Genomic DNA, 15771 nt, shown 5'->3' on the forward strand with positions numbered 1-15771 from the left:
GTTTTTGAAAAAAGATTTAATCCGTTAACAATTGGTATTACTGTCAACATGCATAAAACTGTCAACTCTATCTCGAAATTGTCACTTTAAACAGAAAAAGACGCAGAAATATCTATAGTTTTAACTTATATTTAGAAAGTGCAAAATCGTTAATTGTACTGGACAATCTTAAATAAAACTAAGTATTACACAAGAGAGAAAATATCAACAATGTTCACCATCTTCACATATGCTTAAAGAAATTAATACAACAGTTAAACATAAGGGGGAATTTAAAAATGTTCTCATCTTGTGTTTTTGAAATTGAAATTTAAGTTCGGTTAAGACTAGAACCATTGCATTGATTTCCGAATTGTAAGCGCTTGTCTTATCCCCATTGCTATTGGCAAGTTAAGACACTTCACTATACATGTTTAATTGAATATAAAATTTGAAAGAATTAAGCAAAACCTATTAAAGTGGTGATGTTATAGTACAGAAATGGCAGTATATCTTACATTTTAATCTTGTGACGAAAAGTAATGTTGTTTTATTCTTATTGTTCACAAGTCTGCTGCAATAATCATGTATAGTTTTTATAATTTCGTAAATTTTTCGTTTTTGCATGTTAAATTGAGAATGGAAACGGGTAATGCGTCAAAGAGATAACAACCCGACAAAAGAAAAGAAAACAGCACAAGGCCACCAATGGGTCTTCAACACAACGAGAAAATTCCGCACCCGGAGGCGGGCATCAGCTGGCCCCTAAACAATAATGTATTATAGTTCAGCTAAAGGACGTCACACTAAACTCCGAAACATATTAATGAACCAAAATTAAAAAAAACATACTGGACTAACAAAGGCTAAAGGTTCCTGACTTGGGACAGGCGCAAAAATCTTTTATACCTCTAGCCAATATAGAATAAACAAACACACAGCAATACATACAGTAAAACTCAGTTCGAAAGAAGTCCGAGTCCGATGTTAGAATAAGTAAAAGTATAATCTATGCAAAATGACAACAATCAACATAATTAACAAAGGACTTCTAGCAGTTACTGACAAGGCAGCTCCAGACCTTAATTAAACCGATTGAAAGATTATGTCTTCATCATATGAAAATCAAGCACAATCCCTCTCGTTAGGGGTTTAGTATCATACTATCATAAAATATACGAGAAGAATATGTGTGGATATATTTGATATACTAGTTTCTGCGGTACGTTTTCAAAAGTGAAATTCAGATTAGAAAGAAACACACAATTCTTAAATTGATTTTAGATTTTAAATGACATCATCATGACATTTTGTGTGATAAAAATATTCAGTTATTTAAGTAGTTAACCATTACTGAAATAAATGAAATGTAATACATCAATTTAAGATTTTTTGTTACATCTGTTATGCCATCGACTTTTACCTGTAAATGTCAACTTTAAATAATTTCAAACCCGTTTATCTTATTTTAAATGGCTGTCCTGCCAACCGTATTTCCCCGAGTAATTATAGCAATGCACTTAAAGTGCATTTAAATGTTTGAATTGCAATTGACAAGTATTACAAAGTTGACATCAGGGTCAAATCCATGAGTATACTGCAAACTAAAAATATTGTCATCTAGGGTGAGATAACCTTTGTTCCGAATGCATCCCATTATCCACCTGTGTGCACAGCCTTCTCGGGCTCGGTCCGGCAATTAGAATTCAACAAGTTATGGTCAAAAGGTCAAAATTTCTATTCTTATTCAGTTTTAATTAAAAGATCTAAAAGAGACTCAATTTAAAATCGAGAAGGGATCATCTTCGAATAGTTATCTTGTCGCCAAAGTGGGAGGGATGGACTATTGTCATTTCTTAATGGCGCATGCGTTAATTGAGGTGCTGCATATCGTCCTCTGTCTTGTAAGGTCACACATTTTAACAACTTAGGCAGGTCATCACAGCAGTCAACTGGTCATTTTTTTTTTAACAATTTTGAATAAAAATTGTAGACTCCTGTAACAATCTTTTAACCTGAATGTACACAGAGTTCTATAACACGAATTTCAATTAAAAATTTAATTATTCTTTTAAACTTTATTATTACTTATTTTCGTATGACTAATTCTAATTTATGGCAACTGGCACCAATCAATCATTATACAATGTAATTTTCTATTCCCAATTGAAAATTGTTGAAATTAAATTACACCGTCGATTTCCATTTAATATAAATGTAAACTTCAAGTTAGTATCAATTTTAAGATAAATAAAAGGGGGCCAAATAAGATAGATCAGGAATTGAAACTTTATTCGGAATGAAATATCCACCTTCCGAATAAACTATCCACCTTCAGAATAAAAATGTCCACTTTCAAGTCATATTTATACGTTTCCATCAAAGCCGTTTATTTTAGACAAGGCATTCGATTTGTAAATGACTTCCGTATTAAATTATAATAATGTCACATTTTAAAACCAAATCATTGAAATTTTGCTTCAGTTTTTGCGATGATGATGAATGATTTGGTAACTTAACTGTTTACATTAGTTTCCAAATCGGACAGGAAGTATGTTTGCACGTGCCGGTGTTTACAAATTTTACAATCGTCTGACGAGGCAAATCACTTTTCATCAATCAAGCCTCAAAAAGTGTTAAATATCTTCCGATTTTTAATCATTTGCACAAAAACCCGATATAACCCTCGATTTAACTTTTGTTAACAAATTGTTAGTATCAATAGCCCCATAATTGGTTGCGTGCCATTTAATAATTTTTGGAGACCACCAGTGCTATCGTTTGCCTACTAAGGTCGCGAGACAGACGCGTGGCCGGAATCATTTATTCTTCCGCTGTGATCATAAGTCATTTAATGACACGCGCATGTACAGATAGTCGCGTGCTGGGTGATAAGGTTGCACTTCACTAAATTGATAAAAATTTGATTTTTTGAACTGAATAAATATTAAACGGATGCTCATATCATTTATATTTAACTATTTGTAGCCATCTAGTTGTTTGATAATAACACTTTAAGTGTTTATCCACCGCCATTTTATACGAAAATTATTTAGTTTTTATGGGGATGTCTGTTCAAAATATTTAAATGTTATGTTTGCCAAGATGAAGTTCAAAAGTAATATTTTATTTTCAGACCACTTCGACGGTAATTTCTGCTCTTCATAATCATCAGACGCAAACTAAGAGTATCTCGATCAACATCCTCGAATTTTATATCAAATTTTAAAAATTTAAGAAGTCTTTTATCTTTATGTTGAAATAAAGGATCAAAACTATTTGCGTTATATAAAGAACAAGCAGTAAAGAGTACTTATGTTGGCTTTCAAATTCACACAAGGGTTTAAACGAGAATTCCATTCAGTTAGCAAACGACATTTCCCCCTATAAAACTATTCTTAGTATTTACAAAGAGGCTTATCATCGTACGTTAAAACTTTGCGACTTTGTCCGAAATCAGGATACATGTATATATTGTCAGCCGAGGTATTTTATAGCAGAGGCGGATTCAGGGTTGGAGAATAGTCGGCGTAATTGCCATTGACGATTAAAAAAAAGACGATCGTAGGGGGCGTACCCTATATACCCCCTGAATTATAAGACTTTATCTATCTAACATTTTTCCTATATAATATTAGTCCAAATAGGCTTTACAACCATCAAAAACATATGTCTTCACAAATTTTAATTAATAAATCGCCTCGTTTCTAGAAAAAATTGTGAATAAACAGAACAGACATAATCAAATAAATGTATCTACGATTCAGCTGCTATATAAAAAGGAGGAGGTGTAATAGTGTTGTCCGTGAGACAACTGTCCATCAAAGACCAAATGACGTAGATGCCTAATATCAAATTCTACAAATGATAAACACTATGGTCTTTAGACTTTTATGCAGTGACTCAAGTCCACACATTCTATTGTTTCTTTCTATTTTGATTCATGTTTTTTGTTATATTGTTGCATATTTTTCATACACTGCATGCATCTTGCAAAAGAGTCCGGCTAGCCTGGCGGACCAATGTACAATGTTGCACGCCGCAAAATTACCTCTTTCGTCAGTCTTTCGAATGCTTCCAGAAATATCAGGAATCTTGAAAATGTCTCTCTCATGTAATTATAGAAATCTGCATGTTCCGTAATCGTCCTGAAGCTATGTTACATCATATATGCAACCAAAAACACTTTCAGAAAATTAAGTATTCTGAACCGGTGTAAGACGCTGCGTTACTCGAGGTATCATTAGTGCATTGTAATTAGACTTAATAGCAGATCCTTAGTTCATAATTATGTTAACTCATTCGGGTTCTAAATTCATAATCAAACACATTCGCAGTTGATAGTTCACTCTGCATCATTCGTCATCCGGATTTACTGGTCCGGGTACGATTTTTCTTTTGTATTACTAATAATAAGGGACAAGAATAAATTGAAAAGGACATTGTTATTCACGCATATTAAATTGAAATTTTTCACTTTGTGATGAAAGAAAAAACTTTCTCTTTGACTTTTCTTTATATCCGAAGGCTAACTTTCATATAAAATGAAACCGACATCAAATACCCCCAGAGACGGCGCGTGCACGTGCGGATGTAATGTTAACTGGCAAATAAATTTGTATTTTTTATTTCAACATGTCCATTTTGTTTCGATACATAAAAGATATGATCGATGACGTACCGTTTTAAAAAAGGAAGACAGTTATATGTAAATTTTGAAAATGGACATCACAATGCCATTTGACATTACTATTCCATTTTCATGAATTCAGACGGCAGGGTTAAAAAAAGACAATTGGAATATTCAATTAACAAAACATGATTAAGAATATAATAACAAATCTATTATCAATTTTTAAGGCATCACATCAAAGCATTCTGACCTCATCATATTTCAGATGTCTCCAACTTATTATCATCAAATAATTAAATGTGTTAATCAATATTTCCACTATATATATATATATATATATATATATATGTTTTTTCTAAGACTTACACGCACATATGTATTACTTCTGGGAAAGGCATTTCTTGTTTTGATATTCGGAAAAGCTTGGTGTCAAGTGAATTTTTTTCGCCCTGTCTTTTTTACTTTTTATCTGTTACTTCTGGAAATAATAACCTTTTTGGGCTATCATAATCAAATTCAAAATAGGTATGAATGCGATAATACGCAAATGTTTGCCAAGCACATTACATTAAAATATAGAAGGACACTCGCATTTTCTCTTTTCCTTAATCATCTGTGAAAGATCGTTGTCATCCCTATCCAGTTTCCAATCTATCATAGCGTTCGTTGCGACATTATCGCAACACGATTCCACCATAATAACAGGTCTGCAGCAAATGTGTATCATGGTCCCGCAGAGTTCAAATTTCTTGGTGCATTCATAAATGTACAGTTCAAGCATAATTACACGTGAATTACTTGAAGTCTGAAATTAACAAGTGACAGCTTATTAATAAAAGCGATTTCCCCATGAGGGTAGGGCAGCTTGACTTGAAATTTATGGAGACTTGACTGGGAATGATAGGAATGCATAAAATATCAAAATTAATGATTGAAAATAAAACTGTATGACTAAATGCAGATCTATTGCTAGTATTGTTTCCAAATGTAAACAATATATAATGTGTCGGCGTTTGGGAAGAGAAGGAAAATCTTATTATTATTAGATGTCTATGGGCTCATCATATATTCATCACCATGCTTAAACTTTTGTACGCAAGACGCGCGTTTCATCTACAAAAGACTCATCAGTGGGCGCTCGCGAATCAAAAAAGTTAAAACGGCCAAATAATGAAGAGATTTGAGGACCACAAATTTCTAAAGGTTTTGCCAAAAACAGCTACCTTAAAGATAATCTATTTATGGAGTCCATATACATTGTATAATAAATAATATTTGCTTCCCAAACGCTGACACATTATATATTGTTTTGAATGGGACATGGGAGTGAGGTAGGTAGGCAAAACTTTATATTGAATCCTGACCTAACATTTTATGTGTATTTAATTTGTAAACAATTAACTTCAAGACTTATACAGTTAAAAACAAGTTCCATACAAATCACATGTGCTAGTAAATGAAAAGAACGCGTTATAAATTCCGTGCGTCCGAAGCGCTTTTACAATTTAGAGACACAAATAAGAGACCTGCTTTTTTTTAAAGGAAAAAATACCAGCCGTAACTTGTATATCGAAACCGTTATATGAAGGTACAGATCGACTTAAGGCAAAATATGAGGCCTAATATCATTCTGTCATCTTGCTTCTATACACATTTGTAAATGTTCCAAGTGAAAGTTGAATCAGCTCTATAATCAATCTTTCCTATATAATTTTATTAATGTTTACTAAACATTTTACTACTGTTTAATGAAATGGAACTTTTTATAATTTCATAATAATTATAATAACATGAATCAAAAAATAATATTATCTAACCTCTGAACTTGTTATAAAAATCTTATTGTTATAGAAAGTATGACCTCCTAATATTCAATTTAATAATCTATGGTCGGTAAATTTTTAGATATCAATAAAGTCATAACAATTTAAGACAAACGCGTGCGTTATTTTATATTTCAAAAATCAAAGTAAACTTTTGAGTAAAGGTCAACTTTAATGGTGTATCAGGTCATCTGTATGACCAGTCAATAAAGCGTTAATAGCACACCATTAATGGAGTCCAACAGGGATAGAAATTAATGCAACGGTTCTTATTCGTTTAAATTGATGATAAACTGTCATTCGGAACAAAACAAACTGTCATTCGGAACAAAACCTTTATCATGTTCATCAACATTATCATCAATTTTGTTTAAGAAGAGTGGTATAAACCGGGGACACCTAACCTACACGTCTCGTAGCTCCTATATTGACTATACTAATATTTAAGGTCAAACATTGCATGTCTTAGATGTATCCCTAAGGTCTTACATATTTTCAATTATTTCTACTTATTTATTTATTTATTATTTCTCCTTGTAAACATACTGAGATGTTGCCTGACTGACATGATGAGGCAACTATCCATTAAAACAAATGACAAAGATGTAAATAGTAACAGGTCAGCATACGGACTTCAAGAATGAACTAAACTCATACAGTATAGCTGTATATAAAAGGAAAAACGACTTGATTTGTACTGCAACAATAAAAAACGAAAAGCAATAAAGACCGACCAACGCTTAATCCCCATCCTAACCTGGGACCGTGCATGGTGTAAAAACACAACATAAGAACAAACTGTAAACTATGATAGTGGGTAAGCAGTTCTTGTTCCTTTAGTGCACGGTGTTCGTCATGTTACTAATGACAAGTAAAAAATCGGTGATAAGTCAAAAACCAAAAAGGAAGAACGAGATTGTTGATAGGGCAAATCATGCAGTTGAGCACATACGTGTTCATTACATTTAACGGTCAAATTTAAAAAGATTGCGTCTGTAAAACTTTCGTAAAGATGGCCCAGACTATACAATTAATAAACCAAGATTTAGTCATTTCCTTGTAAGCAGTAGCATCATTAAGAACCTTTGATTAAGTATTTTCATTGTAACGACAACAACACTCCATCAAATAAATCTTGATAGGAAACACGATTCTTGCATACCATGTTCACTTTGACCTTGTAGGTTCACATCGTATCTCTTATGATGGTGTATTGTCCTGTACGTACATGAACTATTTGCCACTGGGCGTTAAGCAACCAACAATCAATCAATCATGATGCTGTATGGCTGCAAAACGTATCTAAGAGTGCCAGCTTCAAATACAATTCTCTGATTGAATATAAATCGTGCATACGATCCTTCAACGATATATTGTTTACCGGTAATCGACGAAAGACACGAGTTGCCCAATAAGTCGGCGTCGATTCGTTTTGATCTCGTGGGTGTTAAAGGCTTAACCATACCTCCGAAGACCCGCTAGCAGATGTCAGGAAGAAAATTGTAAGTCTTGCATGCGCAAATTTACAAATCATCGATCCCTTGCCGATATAGCCCTACAATTTGGTTTTATGCATAAGGGTTTGATAAGTTGATATACCGAGAGCTAATAAACCAGATTATGTCTTATGTTTAGGAAGAAGACATTCATCACTATCCATCAATGTGTGATGCCTCATCAATGAATGTTTCATTGCCGAATTGTACGACAGGTGACATTTGTTGAACTGCTGAACCTTCCAAAGCACGTACATTCAACTTCCGCTTTTAGATGGTTGCTGTTTCAATCTGACTGTTGTTTGCATGATCGTTTATTTTCTTTAAGCCGTTGTGTTGTCTGAAAGTTTTCAACATACAACATAGTTTTATTCTGACTCCCTTTGTTTCTCCCCCTTTGTTATATAATGCTAAAATTCAAATTATGAAAAAAAGGTTCATTTTGCAATAACAATCGGGTAATTCATTTAAATAGCAACTTATTAATGTCATACGTTTTCAGTAATTTAAAGCGGGAGATTATAGTCACGTATTAACGGGCAACACCTCGTCATGCGATACATTCACAAGATTTCATTCATTATTGTTTGGGGAAATGGGGCTGTTTTAAGGGCGCGAGGATTTGTTAAATGGAAAGAGAACATGTACTTTCAAATTGATATGTATAAATGACGACAAGCCAAGTTGCAAATATTGATAATGAAATTTTCATTTCAATTATAAAAAAAATAACCCTTTTAGTGCCCCAAATGAAATGAAGCACGCCTTCAATCGCGTGCCACCATCATAACTAAGATATCAAAAATGTTGCACTTGGTAAGATTAACGATATTGTCATTTATTTTTACGTTCGATTAATTTATTTATTAAAGGACCAATGGAATTAATAATAGATTATATGTTTTAGTCCTTAATTAAATAATGAAATCACTGGCACACCTGATTTTTCAAGAAATAGATCAAATGTATAATTAATGACAAAAATTCAATTATAAAAGAGCTTATTGTTTTGAGGTCAGACATTTTGATATCATTTATAAATAAACCTAATTTAAGATATTTTTTATCATAAATTGAATATCATGGTGGCAATATTCACTTGTAATCAACAGTAGTAATTGCTAGTTTTGTGTCAATCCCATTTTCTGTGAATTTAAACAGCCTTCGTCTAGCGAAAAGCTGAAGTATGGAAATGTCCGCAATAATTTGTATTGTAAATTCGTAATAGCTGTAGAATGTAAAAGAGAGGCGAAAGATACCAAAGGGACATTCAAACTCATAAGTTGATAATAAACTGACAACACCATGGCTTAAAAAGAAAAAAATCATAGCAATAGACAAACAACAGTACACAAAACACAACATAAAAAAAACTAAAGACTGAGCTACAAGAACCCCACCAAAAACTGGGGTTGATCTCAGGTGCTCTGAAAAGGTAAGCAGATCTTGCTCCACATGTTGCATCCGTCGTGTACATTTGAATAAAATGATATGTGGCATAAACGTGATAACAATGCATTAATGCATTAAACAATGCATTAACCAAAAGACATATACAGAGGTTAACATAGTCTTCTGAACTATAGACAAGTGCGTTTAAAATTTATCAAGTTCTTCAGTGTCATATATTATGTCAAAATAAGATGTGAATAAAACAAACATAATTTGTCATAGAGCAGCCATCGTAACCAAATTCTTCCTAAAACTGACATATAAAAAAAATATTAAGATATATAAAAAGACAACTTCTGATGAGGTTCCTCATTTGTGACAAGGACATGCATATAAGAGTGGTGAAGGATACCAAAGAAATATTCAACCTCATAAGTCAAAGCAAAACTGGAAAACGCCATTACAAAAAAAGACAAACGATAAAAAGACAAATAACATCCAGTATTCAAAACACAATTCAGAAAGACCAAGCAATAAAAACCCCACCAAAAACCGAGGGTGATCTCAGGTCCTCCACAAGAGTAAGCAAATTTTGCTGCACATGTGGTAAGTGTTCTGAATGTAATAATAGATAATATATGTGACGAATTAAAAAAGTTGTGACCCTCGACTCCATTTTTTAATTTGAATCATTGTAATACTAAAACGTAAATTAAAACAATACTAAATATTATTATTATATCATGGAAGTATTCATTTTACTTCCATTGTCATACACATGTGCACTTTCACGGTACTACAATTTGTCGATACCTATATTTTGGCATTGCACAAGGTCATATTTTTCTCTGACTGTTAATGACGTCTTTATACTAAATCCATTGGATGTTGGATGTGTAATGATTGATATTTAAGTCTTAGATACATGATCTTGTTATTAGTTGTTCTTGGTGTTGCACTAGCTGTCAGTAACTGCGAATACTCTCAGATCTGTACTTGTGTCTTTTTTGTTATTAGGGATGTATAAATACCCTGCCACTTCCGGTCTGTGTTTTTTTAGATGTTTTTTCTGCTTTGTATCGATCTGATGAGTTAAACCCTTTTCAACTGATTTTTATAGTTTGTTCTTATGCTGTGATGTAACACCACTGCCCTAGGTTAGGGGAGGATTGAGCGCTCACAAACATGGTTAACCCCGTCAAATTCTTTATGTGCCTGTCTCAAGTCAGGAGCCTGTAGTTCAGTGGCTGTCGTTGGTTAATATCTGTCATAATTTTTTTTTGGCGTAAATTGTTGTTATAAATTAGGCCGTTATTTTTCTCAATTGCATTGTTTCCTATTTTTCACGTCTGGGCCTTTCATAGCCAACATTCGGTTCCGTCGATTGCAAACTGGAGTATATATTAAGTCATTATGCTGAAACTTTGTAAATATGCCATTTGCCAGGCATAACAACACTTTTTTTGTCATAATAGATATATACATATATATATATACTGTATATATATTACAGTTACTCATCTCGACACCATACTTCTGACATCACGATGTAATGTCTCTATCTTCCAGCTTACATCATATACGAAAACACGATAGGACACAATTATCAACCTTGCATAACACCAATCTCTGTGATTAAAGAGGGAGGGACGAATCGTCTTTCAAAATCATTTGTCTGGAAAATATATTTATTTAACGTTACACCAAGGAAATGACACTAAGTTATTTGAAATTTAAACCGATATTAATTACTATTAATATCTTATTTATTTTATTCACCTGCTTTTATTATTGATTCTTTTTAAAGATCTCTTAAAAAAATAATTTCCACCCCACAATTACCAATCCCACGTAAGACTATCTCTCCAAATTATATTCAGAATTTTTTTTTTAAAGGATAGACATTTAAACATTTTTTAAGAACAATATCTCTGCTGATTCTTATATACACCCAAGAGTTGGCTGGGGTTAAATATGGTTACATGGAGACTCCCTTGATCCTTTATTAAAACCTTTGCTAAAGTGTGGCATCCGTTTGGCCGTCTGGGATGTAAAAATACGCAACCATCTCCGATCGGAATGTGGACCAATGCACCGTGTGGGTGGAGTATTTCACGTTCTTTGCGCGTTAAATAACCGGTGCAAAAACTCATTGAGGGGTCCGTAGGTGGACTGTTGCAACGCTTAATTTCCATCCATTATCTAACAACCGGTCTCATTTCCAGTGGCAATCCAAATTCTCCACCCTTGATCCTGGTCAACCTTCCTTGCAAAAACTTCCTAATGTATAAAAAGTAAATCAACAATGGCATCTCGTTCAGAATATACATTAAATTATTATCATTGGACTTTAAACCAGCATCAATCAATCTTTCTGTAATACCATTGATGATAATAATAACTTTTCAACATCGTACTTTATTAGGCCTCTTAAGGATGTTCGCTCCTCTTGTTTTTGAATTTTTGCCGGATATTCGGAATCCTCTGGTTTTATCTATGTAGTGCCATTAAAAATTTGCCTGCTAACTCCTACTTTTATTTTCATAATTTCATTACATACAGTCTAAAAAGTCATATTTGAACATTTTATAAAATCCTTTTTATTTTTTCATAGTTTTTGAAAGAAAAATATGCCAATGTTAAATATATGAAAAATCTAGAGAGAATCATTTCCCGCCAAATTTTCAATGGCTTATACATGTATCTCGAAAACAAGCACACAGACGCTTCATTTTTTTTTTCTGCTTTTTTAGTTCCTTTTTTTACATGATACTATCAATTCATAACAGTCTTTTAAAAAGCTTGTTATTTTGAAACAGAGTAGCGAACATCCTTAACTTTTTGATTCGAAACGTCACTGTTAAATATTTAGTAGACGAAACACGTGTCTGACTTACAAAATTATAAATCTTGTATCTTTGATACTTTTTTGTATCCTACATTGTCCAAATATTCAAAACTAAAATTCAGTAAAGTTATAAAAAGTATAATCTAGATATTGAAAAAATGAATTTTCTATAATATTCCATAGCAAGATTTTTTTTCAAAGTAGATGGCACCGTGAAATTTTAGGCCGTTAGTGCTGTATAGACCGGGGACTTATGCATTGTGTCTTATGAACTATGTTTTTTTTTTTGCTGTCACTTGTGTAATATTGTTTACCTGATTTGTTTATGTTTGATTTATATATTTGCCAAAAATCCTTCAGATTAATTTTCTTTGACGAAAAGTATTTGAAATGATTGTGTATTTATCTTGTTTTTATGTGATGAGTTGGATGGTGGTTATGTGTTCTATTTGCTATTTGGTTTTTGTTTCCTAGTGTTGGTTGTTGGTTTTTGATAGTTTGCTGCCTTTTTGTGTAATACCTGATTTGTTTATATTTGGTTTATATATATTTAACATTCCCATTTTGACTGGACGTAAATTCGTATTATACATCCCCTCAGTCAAACGGATACCCCTTTTTCGTAAGGATTTTCTGCCGGATGAATAGAAATGGCAAGGGATTACCATAATTCTATACATCAGTCCAAATTTTGGGTTATAAGGACGATGGTGAAAATTCATATACATGTATATCATTTTGTAATGTTGCTATTTATTTTTTTAATTTCTTTGAGTTGATTTGTTGATTTTTTAGTCTTTTCATCTTTGGCGTCGGTGTTGTCTCTTTTTGTCTTCACATCGATTTACTATTTTGAGTACCCCTTGGCAAGGTCCTAACTTCCTCTGACAAAGTTGACCTTATATGGTTTTGGCTATTCTCTTTAAGTCCCCTTTGGACATATATGAGGGTTTGGATGGGGAGGGGGTTTTATTTCTGTATACTTTAATTTTTTAGGCTACTTTTCTCTATTCTTTATACTTTTTGCCCATTTTTCTCTATTCTTTATATTTTTACCTATTACTCTCTATTCTGTAAACCCTCCACACACTCATGTATTACCTTCAAGAATTTATACACCCTTAGCTTAAAAATATTCCGTATTAATAGGTCCTCTCTCTCTCTCTCTCTCTCTCTCTCTCTCTCTCTCTCTCTCTCTCTCTCTCTCTCTCTCTCTCTCTCTCTCACACTCTCTCTCTTTCCTGGCTTTAGTTTAAGTGTAGCACTTTAACAGACAATATTATAAAGAACAAATTTAATCAAAACAAGTACAATTTTAACAGTTAAAATTGACACCTTTTAGAACGATTTCTAAGTTCTTAATTCTTGATTGTTACGCACTTTACGACTTTATTATGAACTGTAAGTACATAATGATAAAGACGCTAATCTGATTTAATAGAAATGATAAAAATATTGTGTTTGGAAGATGTCAAAATTTAATCGTTGATCAGCTCTTATCGAAATATCTATTATATTTTTCATAACCTATCGCTCATCTTAAACAAACAAAGTCTCGTACAGAAGACTCCGATTCATATATTTTCAAAATGCCTGAGGCGAGAAAACGCGTGTTTTTGTTCAGATATTTTTGTACTAATTTCACGGATTTAAAATGTTAGTGCTGACACTGTTTTCATTTAAAATCACGTAATCGCGTCAAATCGCGCTCGCCCCGAGATAAAGTTGTACCTGTCGAAAACAGATAATTACATAACTAGGTCATTAAAAAATCATTTTCAAAATTGAGGTCACTGTAGAATGAAAGGATTAAAACGACGTTATATAGTAGACATACAATAAATAAATATAGTGTTTTATTTAAATATAATTTGCAATTATATGTGAATAGGAAAACGACCTTCATAAATTATGTGAAAGCACAAAAACTATCGAAGAAAATAAACACAAATGTAACCATGTAAGAGGGTCTGGGTGGGTGCCCATTATTCTTTATCCTGTATATTTTAGCACCTCATTATTTCCTATTCTTTATTTTTGGGTTCATTTTTCTGTATTCTTTATATTTTTTATGCCCATTATTCTCTATTCTGTAAACCCCCAACAACACCCTTATGTATCATGAAATACATGTATATTTGTCTAGACTCTAGACATTATCGAAAAAGATGAGCTGCATGCTTTATTTATATTTTTATATTACAGAATTAATGATTGATTGTTCGCTAACGGTCCAGTGGCAAATATTTAATTATTACTGAATTAAATCGAAGGATTTACGATATGGAAAGACAGTGATTCAGTACGGGAAAGTGCGACGTCCACTCGATATTTGCTTTATCGACAATTCTTACATTTTTCCCTTTGATCTTACTCTCTAATATTTTTCTAGATAATGGACAAGACCTGATAATCAAAAATATTAGGCAATGACGTCACATTATTCTGTATCTATTTAACAGGTAAGAAAATGTTGGATCGTAGAATGTGATACCAAAGTATTACTAAACAAATGAAAATAACACTTATTAATAAAAACATGTATGTTTCATAAGAATCCATAATTTTGATAGGCTGGCAACAATCGCTAGGCACTGCAATATCAAATTTTATTTCCGTATAATTACATTTCATGTATGTTTCATTAGAATGTGTTGTTTTGATTGGCTGACACAATCGCAAAACAATCCGATATCATATTTTATTTCCGTATAAAATATTGCAGCTATGACTGTGCGTACTATTCGTGACAATGTTAAAAGACAAACGAAAAGCTTTATATATCTCTTAATTTCATGGTTGTATCATAAAATTGTAATTATAAGAATTGAATGCTTCTTTTTAAAATCTTCTAAGGTTACAAAAGCGTTGGTCGTGCGCACCCTAATAAAATTATAAAAAGAAGCATTCAATTTTTAAACCAATTTTATGCATCCGAAGCGATTTTCTGGATTTACTTCATCCATCCGGAAAGCTTAAATTCAAATATTTGAAAGCCAATATAAGAGGGATGGGGTTGGGTTTACAGAATATGGAATAATGGGCCAAATGTGCATAGGAATCAACCCAAAAACTAAAGAAATAGAGAAAAAAAGGGAACAAACAAATAAGGAATAAAGAAAAATGGGGTTCTTAAATATAATGAATAAAGAATAATGGGTACAAAATATAAAGTATAGAAAACAATAACCTAAAAAATTAAAGAATACAGAAATAAAGGACCCACAAATATGATATACAGCAACCAACGACAACCACTGAAATACAGGCTTCTGACTTGGGACAAGCACATTCAGAATGTGGCGGAGTTAAACCAGTTTGTTGGCGCCAAACCCTCCCGCTTACCCGAGATAGTGGCGTAACAGTACACATAAGAACACACTATAAAAATCAGTTGAAAAGGGCTTAACTCATCAGATCGATACAAAGCAGAAATACATCTAACAAAAGCACAGACCGGAAGACACTAAGCACAGATCTGAGAGTACTCGCAGTTACTGACAGCTAGTTCAAAGCTAATAACAACTAATCAAGCATCTAAGACTAAAATATCAATCATTATACATTCCACGGGCCTCCCTCTCAAGCCAAGGTTTTAGT

Source organism: Mytilus californianus, unplaced genomic scaffold (assembly GCF_021869535.1).
Source record: "Mytilus californianus isolate M0D057914Y unplaced genomic scaffold, xbMytCali1.0.p SCAF_7, whole genome shotgun sequence".
NCBI lineage: Eukaryota > Metazoa > Mollusca > Bivalvia > Mytilida > Mytilidae > Mytilus > Mytilus californianus.